The sequence below is a fragment of the Nyctereutes procyonoides genome, unplaced genomic scaffold, assembly GCF_905146905.1.
Source record: "Nyctereutes procyonoides isolate TBG_1078 unplaced genomic scaffold, NYPRO_anot_genome, whole genome shotgun sequence".
NCBI lineage: Eukaryota > Metazoa > Chordata > Mammalia > Carnivora > Canidae > Nyctereutes > Nyctereutes procyonoides.
Window position 1 is genome coordinate 14133430 of NW_026575146.1, and position 16332 is coordinate 14149761.

Consider the following 16332-nt stretch of genomic DNA (forward strand, 5'->3'; position numbering starts at 1 on the left):
AATTGCATATAGATCCACAGGGAAGGGGTAGGGCCAGGGGAAGCTGGCTCAGAAGCCTCTTAAAGAATCACAAAGGTGAAGAACAAAGAACATGTCCAGGTCAAAATTAAAATAACAACTATAATTGAACCATAGGTTGGAGAAATCATATTTCCTGTCGATATGGTAATCATTGAGTTAACATTTTAATTATAGAAAATATTCATTCAAATATGCTTTTAAATCTACATAAATCACCAGTTGGTAAAGGCATAGTGGACATAATGATTCACCAAAGTAATTCAACTAGTCAGTATTCATATGGTAGAAAAGTATGCATTTTTCAGGAGAAAAATGCAAAATAATATGGTGAGGGTATAGTTTCACTTATTTGCAAAAAATAATAAAATTATACAGATGATACACTGGTTAATGATAAGAGTTCAATCCAAGGATTCTTATTCATTACTGGTAATAATGTGTATTAGACCTTTGGGTAAGCAATTTGGGAGAATATTTCAAAAGTCCTAAAAATTGTCAACCTTGGTCTAGTGATAGACTTTAGGAACTTATTTAAAAGAAACAAAAAGGAAGAAAATAAAAGTTATAGTTCTTAGAGCATTATTTATGATAGTAAAAATTTGGCAACAGCCTATTTGTCTAAAAATAAAATGGTTGAGTAAATTGTGGTATTACCACCAAAAGGATTATAGAGAAAATTGTAGGTTGTAGTTATGAAGACAGTGGGATAATCTGGAAGAGCTCTTATGATATAATGTTGAGGAAAAAAATCAGGATACGAAATAGGGTATGTGATATGATTACTATGTCATAAAACAACCAAAAGAAACCCATCCACATGCTAGAAAGACCTGGAAGGAGACAAAATGCCATGAGTAGGTTGTTTTACAGTGATGAACTTTTGGTTCATTTTCTAAACCCAGTTTTAAATTTTTCTTTAATGTATCTGTTCTACTTTCATGATAAAATAATATATATTAACCTAATAGGGATCCCTGGGTGGCGCAGCGGTTTGGCGCCTGCCTTTGGCCCAGGGCGCGATCCTGGAGACCTGGGATCGAATCCCACATCGGGCTCCCGGTGCATGGAGCCTGCTTCTCCCTCTGCCTGTGTCTCTGCCTCCCTCTCTCTCTCTCTCTCTCTCTCTCTCTCTCTCTCTCTCTCATAAATAAATTTAAAAAAATTAAAAAAAATAATAACCTAATAAAGTTATGTGTTGGTAATTCATTTTTTACATTAAAAAGTTGGGGCAGCCCAGGTGGCTCAGCGGTTTAGCGTCACCTTCACCCCAGGGCCTGATCCTGGAGACCTGGGATCGAGTCCTGTGTAGGGCTCCCTGCATGGAGCCTGCTTCTCCCTCTGCCTGTGTCTGTGCCTCTCTCTCTCTCTGTCTGTGTCTCTCATGAATAAATAAAATATTTAAAAAATAAAACAATAAAATAAAATAAAATAAAATAAAATAAAATGTTGACCAGGTAAAACTTTTGTAAGTATAAAGCTTGTGTTTTCCAGGGACAACAAAATCTATAAAATGCGAGGACGTTTCATAGCAGAGATTTTAGCTTAATATTGGTAAAAGTAAGTGGTATAATAAGGAACCATAACTTTTTTCCATTTTTTGAATTTCTTTCTTCTTTTTGAATTGCTTTCCACCAATCATAAATATTCCATGTTTCCATTTTTGTTTCAATGGTCAATACTTTCTCATTCTTTTCAAAATTTCTGTTATGAGAGCTACAAAGAAACAGTCACTACTCGAAGTTTCTTCAATGGCTCTGAGGCTCCTAAGTATCTAGGAGCATATATGTGTAACTCGAAGCATTTGCATTCATTGTGACGTTGTGGTTTTGTAGATGTTTACTGTCCCTAGAGTCTGCTCTGAGAAGTCTGCTGCAGCCTTGCACAGACACCTCTCCCTGCAGGTTTCCTCCTCTGTGATGAGAGGTGTGAATGATTTCCTGCCTGTTTCCTGGGGTTTTTGTAATAATCAAATGAGGGAACACTTGTGAAAGCACTTAAAAATGTCTTAAGTGGAGTCTTGGCTTCCCATTCTTCCCTTGCATTGAGGGATGGAATCTGGGAGGCTTATGTCACAAGCCCCTGATGAGCCATGCCTGCCAATGTTCCCAAGAGACAGCATACCTGGAGTAACATGCTGGGGCCACAGTAGGGAGGACTTGGCACCTGTCCTTGAGATGCTGGAGGCCAGATGAGGAGACAGACCCATAAATATCCTGTGCTGTGTCCCAGGAGAGCTGCTGGGTGTCATGGGCGTGACAGAGTGCAGATGGGCTGCAGCTCCTTGTCTCTGTAGACCTGTCTGCAGGACCAGAATGTAGCTTTAGCTGATGATTGGTCTCCCAGCCCACAACCTCTGTCTGAAGGTCTGCTTTTACTGGTCCTGTATTTGGGGCTAATGGGTAGCTCTCATTCAAGGAAAGTGCTTCATTCACTGCCTTTGAGAAAGGTTGCAGACCCCTGAAGCAGTGAGGGTCCTTCTAAGAATTTAAAGTAGAGAAAAGATGTATGGGATACTCATCATATTTGAGCTGAGACATGAAAAATAAAATTCCTTCCTCTATGTCACTCTTTTGTATCTCTTGCTTGGTTTGAAAATTATTAATGAGGAAAGAGTATGAAGACAATTTGAAATGTAGTGCCTTGAGTTCTTACATTGGGAGCTGGTGTTTAAAGCTATGCCTCCTCCATCTCAGTCTGTTTCTTCCCTTCTCCTGGAGAACCTCCTGTGCTTGACCTGGAGTAAAAACGTCATCCAGGACAAAGCCTCTGCCTCATATCTTGAGAGAGTCCTGAGCATATAGGATTTTAGATTGCTTCCTAACTTTTAAAAATATAAGCAGTATTATTTTACAAGTGAGTTTGAGAGTCTAGCTATTTTCCTACCTGTATATTTTCTTCAGTTTAGAGTGGCATTTCTATACCCTTTCGGGGATTGTAGACTACTTCAAATATCAGATGGAAATCGGGAACCCTTTTCCTGGAAAAATGTGTATTTGTACATGTGTGATTGTATTTATCACTTTGCATACAATGTTGGGAGCTCGTAGGATTCCATGCATGAACTCTTTCTTCGCCCTTCAGATTCTTCATCTAGACAGTCTAGAAGTGACATTTGGGATAATCATCCCCAACATTACAGAAAAGAAACCTGCCTTATATACATACCTGCCTTAAATTCAGCGCCTAGTATTTTGCTATATGTGCGCACTCTCCTCCTCTTCCCCACCTCCCTCCTTTCCTCCTCTTTCTCTCCCTACATCCATACAGTTTTTGCAGTACTATTTTTGAAAATAAGTTGTAGACATTGTGCACGTCACTGAAATATTTTCAACATGCTTGTTGTAAGAATAAAATCATTCTCCTACATTATCACCCCCAACAAAGTAGCAGGTATCCAGGCTACGTCCACCTCCCCAATTGTTACAAGAATGTGTTTTGTAGGTCTTGTCTTGTCTTTTTTCTTTTCTTTTCTTTTCTTTTCTTTCTTTCTTTTCTTTTCTTTTCTTTCCTCTCTTCTTTCTTTTTCTTTCTTCCTTCCTCTTTCTTTCTTTCTTTCTTTCTTTCTTTCTTTCTTTCTTCTTCCTTCCTTCCTTCCTTCCTTCCTTCCTTCCTTCCCTTTCTCTCTCTCTCTTTTTCTTTTTCTTTTTTTTTTTTTTTTGTATTTGGAACTGGGATCCAGGTTATGTACAGCAATTGTTTATGTCATCAGTCTAGAAAAAAAATTTTTTTTAATGATGTTGCCTTTCTAACCAGTTTAGCGTGGATACTTTGTAGAATATTCACACTCTAGACTTGTAGCATTGTTTACCCATAGTATTATTTAACTTCTATTAGCCTCTGTTACTTTCTATCACCTGGAAGTGAGGTTGAGATTAGATTTGGATTAAACAGTTTGGGTAACAATAGTTAATAGGTGATACCCTGTCATTCACACTGAGCCACGTTAAAAGACATATAATGTCTCATTATCCCAATAGGAGGGGAGCTGAGTCTGATGGAACCTTTGTAAAAACAACTTTGTCATAGCATGTTTTTTATGTCTTCTATACTTCTGGTGAATTTTTTCAGGTGATATGTTTCATTTCAGACTAAAATTTATCTTCCAGTAAATTGCAAGAAGGGAATGTGGTCCTACCTGGAGTTTATATAGTAGTTGAAGACTGTCTTAGTCTCCTCAGGCTGCCATACAGAATTCTACAGGCTGGAGATCTTAAACATCAGGCATTTATCTCTCACAGTTCTGGTAGACGGAAGTCAAGATCAGGTGTTGGCAGGCTTGGTTGCTCTTGAAGACTCTCTCCTTGGCTTGCAGGTGAATACCATCTTCCTGTGTCCTCACATGGCCTTTCCTCTGTGTGCTCATCCCCAGTAACTCCTCCTCTTTATATAAGAACACCAGTTCTCTTAGTTTAGGGCCCTATCTTTATGACCTCGTTTAACTTTACCTCTTTACAGGCTCTGTCTCCAAATACTGTCACATTAGGGGTTAGGGCTACTGCTCATGAATTTCAAGTGGGATACAAACATTCAGTCTATAACAGCCTCATAAAAAATAAAGAGTCTTCAAAAAGTATTTTGAAGAATAGGAAATTCACAGAAAGACACTTCTATAAATTCAGCTTGATAAACTTGAGATGTATTTATAAATAGAACAGTCTTTGTGGGGCTTGGAAGAAAAAGCAAATGATATAAATAGAAAATGTCAGAGAAATAAATATGACTGAGGAAAAAATTTCTATGGGTCCTAAGATGATTAAGAGTAATGCAGAAATGAAGCTCTTGCCATTACTAGGAAACACCCAGCATCACAGCAGTGTGTAGGAGGAGAATGCTTAGTTCCCTCTGCACTCTCCAGGAGTCTGGGAGAACACTATGCCTCTTGGTATAGGAAAGTGCTTTGAGACATTCACATTTCCACATGTCCATCCAGCATTCTCTGAGTCTTAGGTGAACATCAGTTCACTTGGAGAGCCTTTGAACCAGAGAAGGTTGTTGAGAAGTTGAGGTGCATTTCCATCAGGAAAGGTAGAGATGCCAGCACATGACCCAGTGTGTTTAGATATGAGTGTGACTCTCCTGGAACAGTGAGGAGTAGTGGATCTGTATCCATGGAAGATGGGACAGAGGAACAAGCCTCAGACTCACATCTGAGGAATTTAGGTTAGAAAAGGAAGAGCAGGGATCCCTGGGTGGCGCAGCGGTTTAGCGCCTGCCTTTGGCCCAGGGCGCGATCCTGGAGACTCGGGATCGAATCCCACGTCAGGCTCCTGGTGCATGGAGCCTGCTTCTCCCTCTGCCTGTGTCTCTGCCTCTCTCTCTCTCTCTCTCTCTCTCTCTCTCTCTCTCTCTGTGTGTGTGACTATCATAAATAAATAAAAATCAAAAAAAAAAAAGAAAAGGAAGAGTACACCTAAACCAGTACAGGAAGAAAACTCTAGTTCCCACCCTTCTTGAGAGAACATCTTGCAAGAAGAAAGCTCCCAGGAACACCCTCCTGCTGAAGACTCAAGGAGGTCTACAGAAAATGGCTTCTCAGGGTGGCAGTTTGTCTTTTCCTCTTCCTGGTTACCCCTTATCCACTACAGCCCCTGGACTGCGGCACATGCATAGCTTGGATGTCTAAACCACCTGGATTTATTTTAAGGGGATCCCAAGGCATCAAGCTGTGTATACTTGAGGGAAGTCAGCAACACCCATTGTCACTCATAGCGCTGACCCCAGATCAGATGACGTGCGGTTCACCCAGTGCTCACTTTGGCAGCACAGCGTATACTAATAACATTGGAATGATGCAGAGAGGATTAGCATGGCATCTGCGCAAGGATGATGTGCAAATGCCATGTGGTTCATCCAGGCCTTGCAACTTCCTCCCTGACTCAGTGGGTCTTTTCAGGGATCTCAGTCCTCACTGTTGGCTTTTCTTTGCAGCTGCTCCTGCTTTCTACTCTGGCAGACCTGTTCTCTCCCCAGGCCCCCAGAGCTGCAGAGCTCTTTCCTTGAGTGAAGCCTCTTTTCCAAGCAGCATAGGGTTTCACATTGCCCTACCCGCTGCTCCCCACAACTCCATCTGAGGTGTCTGTGACCCCAGTCCGAAGATCTAGGCCTCATGGTTTCTGCTCTCCCCACAGCTGGCTTCGAGGCCTCAGGTTGCCAGATCCAGTCCCTGTTCCAGCCTTGTCTTGCCTCTACCCAGTATGGTCCTTCATACCCTGCTCTTGGAAGCCTTCTCAGCTGCTGCCTTTGCCGACACATCCACCTCGGGCTCCTGTGTTCATTCCTTCTTACCTGGTTCACTTGTCTAGGGCTCCAATGTTGGCTGTTTCCCCTTTTTCCTCTCCTTGGGGCGATTTCTCCCACTGCCACAGCCTATCAGCTTCCACCTGAGTACATAGGCTCCCCCAGCTGCGAGCGACATGCACCATCCGCCCTCCTGTCCCTCATGCTGAGCACTGGCTTCCTGGACCCTACTCAAATCCACATGATTCTAACCTAGCCTGTCAGTGTTCCTCCCTGCCCCATCCTCTGTTGCTGACCATGTACAACCAACCCGGGAATTATGCTGGACTTGGCGTCTTCCTTACCTTCACCCTCCACTTAGTCACCAAGGCCTTGTGATTCCACTTCTTTTTTGTGTAAGATTTTATTTATTTGTTCATGAGAGACACAGAGAGGCAGAGACATAAGCAGAGGGAGAAGCAGGTTCCCGCAGGCAGCCCAATGTAGGTCTCAATCCCAAGACCCAGGGATCATGACCTGAGCCAAAGGCAGATGCTTAACCACTGAGTCACCCAGGTGTCCTTATTCCACTTTTTAAATCCTTTGGTGTCAGGAATTATTTATTTATATTTAGATGCTAATTGTGGTTCATTCAGCTTACATGAAAGTATTTAAACTCAGACACCTTGCATTCTGTAATATGTAATAGGGCTGCTGGATTTAGTGACTTGCAGGCTCTTGCCATCACTATTCTTCCTCAGCTTAGTTCTCTGGCTGATTTCTTCCATCTGTCAGTGGCTGCTTCTGCCACACTGGGCTGCCTCTTTCCTGGCTTCTCAGGAGCAAAAGAATGAGTGACTTCAAATCTTTGAAGTTACTTAGAGATCTCCTTTGGGACGCCTGGGTGGCTCAGTGGTTGAGCGTCTGCCTTTGGCTCAGGGCATGATCCCGAAGTCCTGGGATCGAGTCCTGCATCAGGCTCCCTGCAAGGAGCCTGCATCTCCCTCTGCCTATGTCTCTCTCTTTCTCTCTCATAAATAAATAAATAAAATCCTTTTTTAAAAAAAAAATCTCCCTTTGCCTGCATCACTGGCTTGTAGACTGTGTTCCTCACAGACTTCTGTGGAGCTGCCTCCCTGGGGCAGGAGATGGAGAGAGCTTCAGGGAGGAGGGGTCCAGGAACACCCAGACCATATCCCAGGGCAAGTCTGCCTCTGTCTGTTTTAGATATGAAACTGGGATGATGTTTTACATTTCGTTTTTTAGGGAAAATCTGTAATATAAATGTAGGAGTCTGGTCCCTCTCTAACATTCTATTTATTTTTACTAAGGTTTATTAAATTAAAAAGCTGCAGTTCAAAAGTAAAAAAATGAAAAAACATAAAAAGCTGCATCTCTTAAAAGTCAAATAGTACTGCTCGGTTTATCATGAAAAATTTAAAAAACAAACAAAACACCAGCACCTTTTAGTTCCTGGTGCTGTCCCTCCTGCTCCCTGATTCCCAGCCCCTGTGGCAGCCACTTGTAACTCTCTGTGTTTCTCTCCCTATTTCTGAATTATGGGCTTGTTCAGTCAGATCTTGATGTCTTGGACTCAGGTGTTCTTTACTGACTTCCCCCCTGGGAAGTGAGAAGCTGGCTCTTTTGGTGTGACCCTTGCCTCCCCAGTGTCCCCTGCCCGCACCCCACCTCCCAGTGAGCCCCTGCCACCCCAGGCCATCTGTCTTCTGCGCTTATGGTGCGATTCACAGGTGACCGGTGCACAGAACCAGGGTTGCGTTTCCTGCCTCATGCGCTGTTAGATTGGCCCATGGTTAGTAACGTCGCCTTACTTATTGCTTAGTTGTCTGTGTACCAGTCACAGATTAGTTTCCTACACACCGTTCCCCTCCCCCTACAAAAAATACTAGAAATCTCCTCTGAACATATTCCACCCCTCGGGAGGTGGTTTTCTGGCACTGTCCTTCCTGGGGTGCTCGGCCCTCTGTCCCAGCAGCATAGCTGGCACCCTGTGTGTAGGTTCCCTTCTCTCCTCTGGTAAGGGAGCCCCTATTTCTGGGGTCACACGCCTTTATTTGTATCTTAATGGAGCATATCTTCCAGTTGAAAATTTCTAGACGATTATATAGCTGGGACACAGCAACCCTTTTGCAGCCTGTCCTTTCAGCTCTTTGCTATTTTCTTTTCCACCTTTCTGGAAATCTTATTACTCAGATGTTGTCCTCCTAAGCTGATGATTTGGTTTTAATTTCTTTTCTTTGCCTGCTTATCCTTTGCCTTTCCAGAGGCTATCCTCAGCTGTATCTTCCAAGTTTTCTTTGACTGTTAAAAAATTAATGTTATTTTCAATTTTGGGGAGCTCTTTTTTCTTTTCTGATCTTTTTTATAACAGCATCACTGTATTTTGACTAACTGAATTTAAATTAAAAAATGAAATTTAAAATTTGAAAAACTAGCATCATATTATTTCATGGCGGATGAAACAACACAAAGATATTAATTGGAAGTTTTGAAGTATCTTTCTGTATTCTTCATTGTCTTTTTCCTTCAGGTTCTTTTTGGCATTGTTTTGGCTTCTTGTTTTCGTATTAGATGCTTTTCTCAAATGTCTAGTTGTCATTGCTCATCTACTCATATTTAAAAAGGAGGAGACTAAAACATGACCTGGATACTAGTTGTTGGGGGGGGGGCTGCTCTTAACTAATAGGCTTTGCTGTGGGGCTGTGACTGGACCTGTCCTTCTATGTGTACCTCACCTGGTGACCCAGGTGGGCTAATTTCTGGCCCTGAGTTGCCGAGCTTTTACTGTGGGCCTCAGCGCTGTGTCTGTGTCAACCCCCACCCTGGACTTCTGTTCAGCCCCTCCAGAGGGCCAGACAGGTGCTCCACTTCTGTCTTTGCATGAGAGAGGATGTGTGGGGGGTTGCCTGTTCTTCAGGACTTCCACCCAATCCTCCTGTCTTCTCCCCACCCTCACCTCCACTCTCAGAAAGGCCTTTGGCTTCTCTGGCACAAACCAGCTTACTCCTTGTCTTCTTCCTTGCTGTACGTTTGTGCTTCAGCTTGCTCGGGTCTGTTTGGTCACTTACCATCCATCTGCTCTCCAGTGGCTAGAAGTTGGCTTCTCTATCCACTGACCTCCTGTCTCCAGTTCTCTGTTAAAGTTTCACACACATTACTGGTAATCGAGGGTTTGGGAAGGTGTCCAGGTCATCACGTGACCCCACATAACTTAGTAGCCACCTCTCTGGCCCCTGTTCCCCTACACACTAGCCACAGGGGACTATTATGCTTTCCTAAATTCAGATGCTTTCCTGACTTTGCTTGTGCTGTTCTTCCTTCTCTTGCCCCTTGTCTGTCCAGGGAAGTTCCACCTGTCCTTGAAGACCTAACACAGACGTCACCTCTGTATAGGTCGCTGCCTTCCTCTCTTCCCCAGCCAGGCAGAGGTTCAGTCAGTTCTGGCTCCCTGGCTCTGGTGTTGCAGGAGCTCCTCCTCTGTACTGAGAGGGCATTTTGTAACATTTTCCACATCTTGTAACCGTTGGTGTTTTCTTCCTTACAGTGTGTGAGGGCAGGGACCACGCCTCATTCTTCCCTGTAGCCAGGACTCCTTAGGGCAGTAATGTAGGCATGCAGTGAGTAAGGGAAGAATGTTTTCCCTGAATTTGCAGCTTCCCTCCTCTTTCTGCCTGGAGATGATTAAGTCCACGGCCTTGCCTAAGGAGTTGCCATATTCGCTACCCATCCCCAAGTACCACACACACAGGAGGAATTCCTGGTTTAGCCCGCATACCCTGCCCTGGGAGGACTCAGCACTAGGTTTTCTTTTATTCACTTTTATACAGAAAATAAACTATTTTATACAGAAAAGTCTTAAATTTGAGTGGGTTTTCACATCTACCAGTGGATGGAAGATGGAAGATTTCCATTTGGTGTGGAAATTTCATTAGTTATGACTGATTAGATTCAGGTATCTTTTGTTTGTTTTTTATTTTTCAGGCTATACTGTTATCCTTCCTTTAGAAAGCAGTTTGAATGGGGATCCTAATGTCTGAATTCTCCTTCCTACTCAAATCCAAAAGCAGTTTCTGAATGTGAATCATTGTCAGTTTAATCCCAACCCATGGTGTAGAAAACCCAGCTCAGAATTATTAGATATTAGGATACCCTGCCAAGAAAATACACGTGATGTCTTTGGATGAAAGCCTTTGCAAGATGACATGTTCCTGTTTCCTGGCATGCTGCCCGTGCCGTGCTACCTAAGGACAGCAGGATAGAATCGATGACATCTTCGTAGACCACCTGACCTCAGACTTGTTTTCACCTTTTCTTCCTGTGTCATATCTGTCCCCTCTTTACCTCTCTCCATCTTTTCTTTACTCTGTAGTAATGACAATTTTTTAATTTATCCTGAGCCAATAGACTTTTTCTGTGTTACAATTCTGAAATTCTCTTCTTATCCAGTGTGCCTCTGACACATATTCATGATGAACATCCTAGAATTACATTAGGAAGTTTACAGCCCAAGAAGGAAACTTTAAGCCTCATTGCCTTTAATGAGGACACAAGTATTTTTTTAAATCATAAAAACAAATGCTTATTTATCAATTTTAGAAATACCTATAATTACTTCATAGAGTTTATCCAGGTGATGAAAGATGCAAACCAGGATTAAATTATACAGCAGAGGGCAGCCCAGGTGGCTCAGCGGTTCAGCGCCACCTTAAGCCCAGGGCCTGATCCTGGAGACCTGGGATCGAGTCCCACCTCGGGCTCCCTGCATGGAGCCTGCTTCTCCCTCTGCTGCTCTCTCACGCGCGTGCTCTCTCTCTCTCTTTTTCTCTCTATGTCTCTCATGAATAAATAAATAAAATCTTTTAAAAATAAATAATATAGCAGAGATATGTGTGATTATCATGAACTTAGAAAATACATCAAGAGCACAATTTCCCATATGATAAAGGAAAGAGAACTAGAGCTTTAAAAATACACTTTCTTCTCCAGAGTATGTATAGATGGTCCCCAACTTACGATGGTTTGACTTGATACTTTGACATTATAATGGTGCAAAGGCAATATACATTTAGTAGAAACCATACTTCAAATTTTGAATTTTAAATTTTAATTTGGTGTGAAATGAGAATTTTTTACTCAATATATCTTTTTGCTAAATGTCTAGACATAATTCTCCATGATTAGAGGTAATGATTGTTTATAAACACTAAAACTTTTATTTAAAAGTAGGAGGTCTTGGGACACCTGGGTGGCTCAGTGGTTGAGCGTATGCCTTCAGCTCAGGGCATGATCCCAGTTCAGGGATTAAGTCCTGCATCAGGCTCCCTGCGAGGAGCCTCCTTCTCCCTCTATCTGTCTCTGCCTCTCTCTCTCTGTGTCTCTCTTGAATAAATAAATTAAATCTTTAAAGTAAATAAATAAATCAAAGAAGGAGGTCCTGGGGCACCTGGGAGACATAGTCATTTAAGCATCGGACTCTTGGTTTCAGCTCAGGTCATCATCTCTGGTTTGTGAGATAGAGCGCTCCACACTTGGCGGGGAGTCTGCTGGAGATTCTTTCCCTCTGTCCCTGCCCTGGCTCAGGTTTGCACACATGCCCTCTCTCAATTAAGTAAATAAATATTTTAAAAAACAAAAAAGGTCTTAAGTAATAAAATAAACCTAATACTTAGGCAGTTTCAACCATGATTTCAAATAAAGTAGAAGTCTGGATCAGTCTTAACCCCACGGTAAGAGGTTTTTTGTTTGTTTGTTTTGTTTTGTTTTGTTTTGTTTTGTTTTTTTCAGATTTAGCACCTGCAGGTATAAGTGGGGTGACATCTTCTCCCCTAGCCTCTATTCTGATGTTACTGTTTTGGTTTTGTGTTCTTTGACCTAAGAAGAGAGAAAGTATATTCTTTTTGCTTTTGGATTCAAAGTCTAGATCCCAAGTCTCTTCTCAGCAGCTGAAAGGAGTTTTTTCACAAAATGTAGTCCCTCCACATCTGCTAATGTGATTGGTGATCCCAAATCCAGCAGTGTTTGTCCATCACCTTTAAATCCTGCTGGTGCCATGATGGGAACAACAATGAGAAAAATCACTAAAAGTAACCGTCAGAACTCGGTAGTATCTATCAAATGAAAGCTGTTTTTATGACCTACATTGCAAAAATATTAACACATTAATCAGTTGAAAACAGTAATTATTCATTTACTTTTTAATGTAAAAGGTTATGATTGAAGTACCAACATAGGACTCAAGATTTGCTAACTCTCCAGAAGTGTTCTAAGTGATAAATAATTCTGGAGGGTTTTTAAGCTAGGTAATCTTTAAACTTTGATTATTAAAAAATTCAGTAGCACATCAAAAATAAATAGAACAAAGAACCCACATATTTTGCCACATTTGCCTTTTATCCTTTTATTCTTTTTTTGAATTTGCTGTCCTTAAGGTAAATTCCCAATAGCTTGACTTACTTCATTATAAACCCTTTTAGAACATGGCATTTCCTTCGGTAACCACAGAGCCGTGCTCACACGGCTGTTTACTTTGAAGAAGGCTCTTGTCAGATTGAAGTAAATCACTTGTCTGGTACTTGGATTAGCCTGTGGCTTTAAAGAAGGACATGTGTTGCACAGAGGAGAGGGGTATTCATTGTGAAGTTTTTCTGTGCTTGCACTATAACATAGGAAACAACTTCTAAAGGAAGCTTTAAAAAGTCATGTAGGTCTTTGTTTCTCAGCTAAAAAAGTCGTGTTGCTATCACAGTTTTATAAGTGAAAAGTAAATGGCTGATATCTGACATGCAAGTAATGACTACCTCATAGTTGAGGACAGCTCTTTGACAGAATAAAAGTCAAACTTAACAAAACCAAATTAAAAAGAACCACAATATATTATTTGCAAGGAGTTTTTTATTCACCCTGAGGAAATACTTCCCTTTGCTGGGCCCGTTAAGTGCTGGTGTTTGAAGTGACTCCATTGACTGCCCCTGGTCCTCCTCCTGCTCTTTTAAGGTAGTCATTATAGGTACTATATCAGTTTTAGCTTCACTGGGAAGACTTGAAAGCTCAACACAATAAGAAAGAAACATGGAGCTCTCTCTGACATAAGCTCTTGCACTCAAATTATTTATCATTTTTAATATCCACCAACTCACTAGAATAATGCCTTAGTGATTCATTCCTATGCTGAAGACCCGTAATCATGAGTGAACTGTAAGTAAGTTAAAGGACCTATGCAGTAGAGCTCCTACCTAGCAGTTTCTGGAAACAACTTTGAAATTAGATTTAATCTAAAGGGTGATTGGAAAGGGTGGAAAGGATGATTTTTTTCCTTGCCTCCCCATTAGATTTTCCCATGACTTTTCAGTAGTGTGTGTCCTGCAAAAGGGAAGCCCATTTTATTTTAAGCCCTAAGGGGGACATATATAGGAATGATTTTTGCCAAACTAGACAGGGAGGATATGAATAACAATTAAAGAAAATAATAGAAACATACTTAGGAAGGGAAGTCAGGAGATGGCCTCCTACCCTTCATGGCTATCTTTATGCGACTGTTGATACTGTTTAGTTTTTTAGATTTTTCCATTTTGTTATTCTGGAAGTTCTGTTGAACTCTTCATAAGAGAAAATAGATTTCTTTAGCAAACAGGTGCAGCTACTATGTTTATACTTTTTTGTCAATGCTATTTTGGTTAACTGACAATGGTAATTAAGATGTGTAAAAAAAAAGATGTGTAAAAATTAAATTGCTCTTTATTATATCTGGATTCAGATAACTGATGAATCACTTATAGAACACTCAGTATAGATAAATTATAAAATACATTGAATGAAAAAACCTTTCTTGAAATTTGCATTGAACAACTTAATTTAAGAATGAAATGGGGGACGCCTCAGGAAGGAATGGAAAGAACTGAACCATATGTTCAGCATTCTGATTTTTTCTGGCTTCTGTCTCACTGATCTCAAAGGGCTAGCAGGATGCCTGGGTGCCACTGAGAACTAAGATAGTGGTTTGAATTAGGGTGGCAGTACTCACAATAGTCCCTTCCCCTGGCCCAATGCAGAGTGAGCAAGAGAGGAAAAGAAGGACAAAAGGACTGTAAGACTGGCATAAAACAATTAACAAGATGGCAATAGTAGGTTCTGTCCTTTCAATTATTACTTTAAATGTAAACGAATTAAACTACCCAGTAAAAAGACGTGGAATAGTTGAATGGATTAAAAAACAAAAATAAAAAAACGAAGCCCAACTGTATGTTTCCTACAAGATACTCTCTTTAGATTTAAGATATGTATCCCAAAAATAAAAGAATGGGAAAAGATAGCTCCCTGCATCCCTTAGCCAAAAGAGAGCAGGGATGACTATATTTATGTCAGACAAAATAGACTTTAAGTCAGAAACTGTCACAAGAGACAAAGACAGACATTATATAATGGAAAAAGGGTTAATTCGCCTGGAAGATCGAACAATTATAAATATATATGCATGTAACATCAAAGAACCTAAATATATAAAACACTAAATATATAAAGTAAACATTAATAGAACTGAAAAGAGAAACAAGCAGCAATATATGTAGTAATGGTAGGAGACTTCACTACTCCACTTTCAATACAGGATAGTATATCCAGACAGAAAATCGGTAAAGAAGCGGTGGATTTTAACAACACTACAAACCAAGTGGACCTAACAGATATATACAGAATATTTCACCCAAAGGAAGTCTTTTGAAGCACACAAGAAACATTCTCTAAGATAGATCATGTGTTGGGTCACAAAATGAATCTTAACTAATTTAAGAAAATTGAAATTACATCAGGTATCCTTTTCAATCACAATGGAAGAAAACTAGAAATGAATATTAGAAGTAATGCTGGAAAATTCAAAAATATGTATAAATTTAAGAACGCACCCTTGATTAACCAAATGGGCCAATGAAGAAATAAAGGAAAATTAGAAAATACCTAAAACTAATGAAAATGAAAACACAACATGCCAAAACTTATGGGATGTAGCAAAAGTTATTCTAAAAGGGAAATATATATAAGTAATAAATACTGACCATGCAAAAAGAAGAAAGAGTTCAAACAATCTAACTTTATATCTCAAGGAACTAGAAAAAGAAGAAACTTAGCCCAAGTTAGCAGAAGGAAAGAAATACTAAGGCTTAGAGCAAAAATAAAATGAAATGGAAAATAAAAAAAACAATAGAAAAAAAAACCTAAGAGTTGATTTTTTTTAAAAAAGATCAACAAAATTGTTAAAACCCTAAGTAAAGGAGATGATTCAAGTAAAATCAGATATGAAAGAGGAAGGGTTGCCTGGCTGTCTCAGTCAGTAGAACATGCAACTCTTGATCTCTGGGTTATAAGTTCAAGCTCCACATTGGGTGCAGAGATTGCTTAAAAATCTTAAATAAATAAAAAAAAAAGAGGAGATACTGTAACTAATGTCACATAATTAGTGATAGAAAGTAATAGAAAGGATCATTAGAGATTATTATGAACAATTCCATGCCAACAAATTGGATAACCTAGAAGAAATGTATAAATTCCTAGAAACATATAACTTACCAAGATTGAATCATGAAGAAAAAGAAAATCTGAGCAGACCTATAACTAGCAGCTAGATTGAATCAGTAATCAAAAATCTCACAAGAAAGAAAATGCCAGGGCCAGATGGCTTAATTGGTAAATTCTGCCAAACATTTAAAGAATTAACACCATTCTTTCTCTCTCTCTTCCAAAAACTTGAAGAGCAGGGAACACTTCCAAACTTATTTTAAGAGGCTAGCATTACCCTGATACCAAAGCTTGACAAAGGCACTGTAAGAAAAGAAAATTATAGACCAATATCCCTGATGAATATAAATGCAAAAATCCTCAACAGAATACTAGTAAACTGAATTAAGCAGCAAGTAAAAAGGATCATATACAGTAATCAAGTGGAATTTATTTCTGGTAGGCAAGGATGTTCAACATATGAAAATCAACTAATGTGATAGCCCACATTAACAATATAGGATAAGAACCGCATGTTCCCTCTCAAAGACACAGAAAAAAACATTTGACAAAATTAAAAAAAAATCT

General features: G+C 40.2%; 1 protein-coding gene and 1 pseudogene across 4 annotated transcripts in view; both read left to right on the forward strand.

The window, feature by feature from the left end:
• Positions 1 to 16332, forward strand: part of TULP4 (TUB like protein 4) — a 228275-nt gene that overhangs the window by 162118 nt on the left and 49825 nt on the right. The window lies entirely within an intron of this gene.
• On the forward strand, positions 5767 to 5880 carry LOC129501087 (U6 spliceosomal RNA; annotated as a pseudogene).